This window comes from Scyliorhinus canicula, chromosome 2 (assembly GCF_902713615.1).
Source record: "Scyliorhinus canicula chromosome 2, sScyCan1.1, whole genome shotgun sequence".
NCBI lineage: Eukaryota > Metazoa > Chordata > Chondrichthyes > Carcharhiniformes > Scyliorhinidae > Scyliorhinus > Scyliorhinus canicula.
Window position 1 is genome coordinate 41845428 of NC_052147.1, and position 6000 is coordinate 41851427.

The following is a 6000-nucleotide window of genomic DNA, read 5'->3' on the forward strand; positions in this document are numbered from 1 at the left end:
CCAAAAAGGACTTTCAACACTGGCTAGCTTGTTTCAAGGCATACATCAACTCAGCGCCCAGCCCTGTCTTGTAGGCTGAGAAGATACAGATCTTGTACTCAAGGTTGAGCTCCAGCGTCTTTCTGCTAATCCAGGACGCGCTGAACTACGGCGAAGCCATAACGCTTCTCAAAGAGAAATACGCTCAGAAGACGAACACGCTCTTCGCCAGGCACGTACTCACCACTCGCTCTCAACTCCCTGGTGAGTCCATAGAAGACTTCTGGCGGGCCCTAATCCCACTCATCCGGGATTGTGACTGTCAGGCCGTTACGGCCACTGAACATTCAAACCTCCTCATGCGGGACGCGTTTGTTACGGGCATTGGGTTGGACCTCATACGACAGCAACTGTTAGAAGGGGACACGCTCGACCTAGCAGAGACAAATAAACTAGCGCTCTCTATGATGGTCGCCTCGCGCAACGTTCAGGCCGACACCCCCAGCCGCGCGGCCCACCCCGGCTACGCATCGTGGACCCCACAGACGGCCGCCCCAGCGGGAGCATTACCCAGCCAATATGCCTGCGCCACGCGCCAGGCAGCGAACCCCGGGGGTCCCCGATGTTATTTTTGCAGCCAGCAGAAACACCCCCGCCAACGCTGCTCGGCCCGCGCTGCCCTTTGTAAGGCTTGTGGCAAGAAGGGGCACTTTGCCACGGTGTGCCAGGCCCAATCAGCAGGATCACGACGCCAACCCTGCCAAATTTCTCCACACCACCACTCTCCTAAACCTCACCTACAACAAGGAGAAGTGCGTGTTTAGCACGACCCGCTTAGCCATCCTCGATTATGTGGTCCAGAATGGAGTTCTGGGGCCCTATTCCGACCGCATGCGCCCCCTCATGGAGCTCCCCCTCCCCCACTGCTCCAAGACCCTCAAACGCTGCCTGGGGTTCTTTTCGTACGACGCTCAGTGGGTCCCAAAATATGCGGACAAGGCCCGCCCACTCATACAGTCAACCCATTTTCCCCTGACAGCCGAGGCACAACAAGCCTTCGCCCATATCAGAGCCGATATCGCCAAGGCCGCGATGCACGCAGTAGACGAGACACTGCCCTTTCAAGTAGAGAGCGACGCATCTGACGTCGCACTTGCCGCCACCCTCAATCAGGCAGGCAGATCCGTGGCATTCTTTTCCCGCACCCTTCATGCCTCAGAAATTCGGCACTCATCCGTCGAAAAAGAGGCCCAAGCTATCGTTGAAGCTGTGCGGCATTGGAGGCATTACCTGGCCGGCAGGTGATTCACTCTCCTCACTGACCAACGGTCGGTAGCCTTCATGTTCAATAACACACAGCAGGGCAAGATCAAGAATGATAAGATCTTGAGGTGGAGGATCGAGCTCGCCACCTACAATTACAGGATTTTGTGTCGCCCCGGTAAGCTCAATGAGCCCCCAGACGCCCTATCCCGAGGTACATGTGCCAACGCACAAGTAGACCGACTCCGGGCCCTGCACGACAGCCTTTGACCACATCTGCAGTAAGTGTTGGCTGCTCGAAGAACTCCGGCTCAGAGTTGATGAGCTGGAGTCTGAGCTTCACACACTGAGGCACATCCGGGAGGGGGAGGCTTACCTGGACACTTTGTTTCAGGAGGCAGTCACACCTGTCAGAGTAAATAGTTTAAATCCTGCCAGTGGCCAGGGACAGCAGGGTGTGACTGCAAGTCAGGCAGGTAAAGGGAACCAGCAGTCAGGAACTCAGGAGCCTCAGCCCTTGACACTGTCCAACAGGTACGAGGCACTTGCTCCCTGTGTGGATGGCGAACAGGGCTGCAGGAAGGATGAGTCAGCTGACCAAGGCACCATGGTTCAGCAGGCCATTCAAGGGGAGGAAGTAAATAGGCAAGTTGTAGTTGTAGGGGATTCTATTATCAGAGGGATAGATAGTATCCTTTGTGAGCAGGATAGAGGGTCCCGCATGGTATGTTGCCTGCCCGGTGCTAGGGTGCGGGACATCTCTGACCGGCTTGAAAGGATATTGGAGAGGGAGGGGGAGGATCCAGTTGTTGTGGTCCATGTCGGTACCAACAACTTAGGCAAGTCTAGGAAAGAGGACCTGTTTAGAGATTATAAAGAGTTAGGATTCAAATTAAAAAACAGGTCCTCAAGGGTCATAATCTCCGGATTACTGCCCGAGCCACGTGCAAATTGGCATAGGGAGGCAAGAATAAGGGAAGTTAACACGTGGCTGAAAGAGTGGTGTGGGAAAGAGGGGTTCCTTTTCATGGGACACTGGCATCAGTTTTGGGACAGGGGGGACCTATACCGTTGGGATGGTCTCCACCTGAACCGAGCTGGGACCAGTGTTCTGGCGAAAAGAGTAAATAGGGTGGTCAATAGGACTTTAAACTAGAGATTGGGGGGGAAGGGAAAGTCAGGGAACCAAGAGGTGAAGGAATCAGTGGGAAGCGTAGCTGCTTAGGATTACAAAAAATCACGAAAAGACAGAGCTTAGGAGAGGTTACGATAGTCCCCATCTCACAAAATATGACACAGTGTATGGAAAGGCTCAGTAAACCAAGGTCCACCACACTAAGAAAACAAAAAGGGACAGTCAATAGGGAATTAAAGGTGCTATATTTAAATGCCCGCAGTGTACGGAACAAGGTAGATGAGCTTGTGGCCCAGATTGTGACTGGCAGGTATGATGTGGTAGGCATCACAGAGACGTGGTTGCAGGGGGTTCAGGACTGGCAGTTAAACATCCAGGGATTTACAACCTATCGAAAAGACAGAGAGGTGGGTAGAGGGGGCGGGGTTGCCTTGTTAATTAGAAATGAAATTAAATCAATAGCACTAAACGACATAGGGTCAGAGGATGTGGAGTCTGTGTGGGTAGAGTTGAGGAACCACAAAGGCAAAAAAACCATAATGGGAGTTATGTACAGGCCTCCTGACGGTGGTCAGGACCAGGGGCACAAAATGCACCACAAAATAGAAAGGGCATGTCAGAAAGGCAAGGTCACAGTGATCATGGGGGACTTCAATATGCAGGTGGACTGGGTAAATAATGTTGCCAGTGGACCCAAAGAAAGGGAATTCATTGAATGTTTACAGGATGGCTTTTTGGAACAGCTTGTGATGGAGCCCACGAGGGAACAGGCTATTCTGGACTTAGTGTTATGTAATGAGCCAGAATTGATAAAAGATCTTAAAGTAAGGGAACACTTAGGAAGCAGTGATCATAATATGGTAGAATTCAGTCTGCAATTTGAAAGAAAGAAGGTAGAATCAGATGTAAAGGTTTTACAGTTAAATAAAGGTAATTACAGGCGCATGAGGGAGGAACTGACGAAAATCGACTGGAAGCAGAGCCTAGTGGGAAAGACAGTAGAACAGCAATGGCAGGAGTTTCTGGGAGTAATTGAGGACACAGTGCAGAGGTTCATCCCAAAGAAAAGAAAGGTTATCAGAGGGAGGATTAGGCAGCCATGGCTGACAAAGGAAGTCAGGGAATGCATCAAGGCAAAAGAGAGAGCCTATAATGTGGCAAAGAGTAGTGGGAAGTCAGAAGATTGGGAAGGCTACAAAAACAAACAGAGGATAACAAAGAGAGAAATAAGGAAGGAGAGGATCAAATATGAAGGTAGGCTAGCCAGTAACATTAGGAATGATAGTAAAAGTTTCTTTAAATACATTAAAAACAAACGAGAGGCAAAAGTAGACATTGGGCCGCTCCAAAATGACGCTGGTAATCTAGTGATGGGAGACAAGGAAATAGCTGAGGAACTTAATAAGTACTTTGCGTCAGTCTTCACAGTAGAAGACATGAGTAATATCCCAACAATTCAGGAAAGTCAGGGGGCAGAGTTGAATATGGTTGCCATCACAAAGGAGAAGGTGCTAGAGAAACTAAAAGGTCTGAAAATTGATAAATCTCCGGGCCCAGATGGGCTACATCCTAGAGTTCTAAAGGAGATAGCTGAAGAAATAGTGGAGGCGTTAGTTATGATCTTTCAAAAGTCACTGGAATCAGGGAAAGTCCCAGAGGATTGGAAAATCGCTGTTGTAACCCCCCTGTTCAAGAAGGGAACAAGAAAAAAGATGGAAAATTATAGGCCAATTAGCCTAACCTCGGTTGTTGGCAAAATTCTAGAATCCATCGTTAAGGATGAGATTTCTAAATTCTTGGAATTGCAGGGTCGAATTAGGACAAGTCAGCATGGATTTAGTAAGGGGAGGTCATGCCTGACAAACCTGTTAGAGTTCTTTGAAGAGATAACAAATAGGTTAGACCAAGGAGAGCCAATGGATGTTATCTATCTTGATTTCCAAAAGGCCTTTGACAAGGTGCCTCACGGGAGACTCCTGAGTAAAATAAGGGCCCATGGTATTCGAGGCAAGGTACTAACATGGATTGACGATTGGCTGTCAGACAGAAGGCAGAGAGTTGGGATAAAAGGTTCTTTTTCGGAATGGCAACCGGTGACAAGTGGTGTCCCGCAGGGTTCAGTGTTGGGGCCACAGCTGTTCTCTTTATATATTAACGATCTAGATGACGGGACTGGGGGCATTCTGGCCAAGTTTGCCGATGATACAAAGATAGGTGGAGGGGCAGGTAGTATTCAGGAGGTGGGGAGGCTGCAGAAAGATTTAGACAGTTTAGGAGAATGGTCCAAGAAGTGGCTGATGAAATTCAACGTGGGCAAGTGCGAGGTCTTGCACTTTGGAAAAAAGAATAGAGGCATGGACTATTTTCTAAACGGTGACAAAATTCATAATGCTAAAGTGCAAAGGGACTTGGGAGTCCTAGTCCAGGATTCTCTAAAGGTAAACTTGCAGGTTGAGTCCGTAATTAAGAAAGCAAATGTAATGTTGTCATTTATCTCAAGAGGCTTGGAATATAAAAGCAGGGATGTACTTCTGAGGCTTTATAAAGCACTAGTTAGGCCCCATTTAGAATACTGTGAGCAATTTTGGGCCCCATACCTCAGGAAGGACATACTGGCACTGGAGCGGGTCCAGCGGAGATTCACACGGATGATCCCAGGAATGGTAGGCCTAACATACGATGAACGTCTGAGGATCGTGGGATTATATTCATTGGAGTTTAGGAGGTTGAGGGGAGATCTAATAGAAACGTACAAGATAATGAATGGCTTGGATAGGATGGACGTGGGGAAGTTGTTTCCATTAGCAGGGGAGACTAGGACGCGGGGGCACAGCCTTAGAATAAAAGGGAGTCACTTTAGAACAGAGATGAGGAGAAATTTCTTCAGCCAGAGAGTGGTAGGTCTGTGGAATTCATTGCCACAGAGGGCGGTGGAGGCCGGGACATTGAGTGTCTTTAAGACAGAAATTGATAAATTCTTGATTTCTCGAGGAATTAAGGGCTATGGTGAGAGAGCGGGTAAATGGAGTTGAAATCAACCATGATTGAATGGTGGAGTGGACTCGATGGGCCGAATGGCCTTACTTCCACTCCTATGTCTTATGGTCTTATGGTCTTATGGTCTTTGTCACCCGGGAGTCACATGGTTGTACCATTTCATAAAGTCCCGCAATCTGTCCTACTCTGTCGAGGAAGTACAGACAATCACCAGGGACTGCCAGGTCTGTGCGGAGTGCAAGCCGTACTTCTACCGGCTGGGCCGTACACGCCTGGTGAAGGCCTCCCGCCCCTTTGAGTGCCTCAGTGTTGATTTCAAAGAGCCCCTCCCCTCCACCAACCGTAACACGTATTTTCTCAGTGTGGTCGATGAGGACTCCAGATTCCCCTTCGCCATTCCGTGCCCCGATATGACGTCTGCCACCGTCATCAAAGCCTTCAACACAATCTTCGCTCTGTTCGGTTTCCCTGCCTACATCCACAGTGACAGGGGATCCTCCTTCATGAGTGATGAGCTGCGTCAGTTCCTGCTCAGCAGGGGTATCGCCTCCAGCAGAACGACAAGCTACAAGCCCCGGGGAAACGGGCAGGTAGAGAGGGAGAATGGGACGGTATGGTGGGCCGTC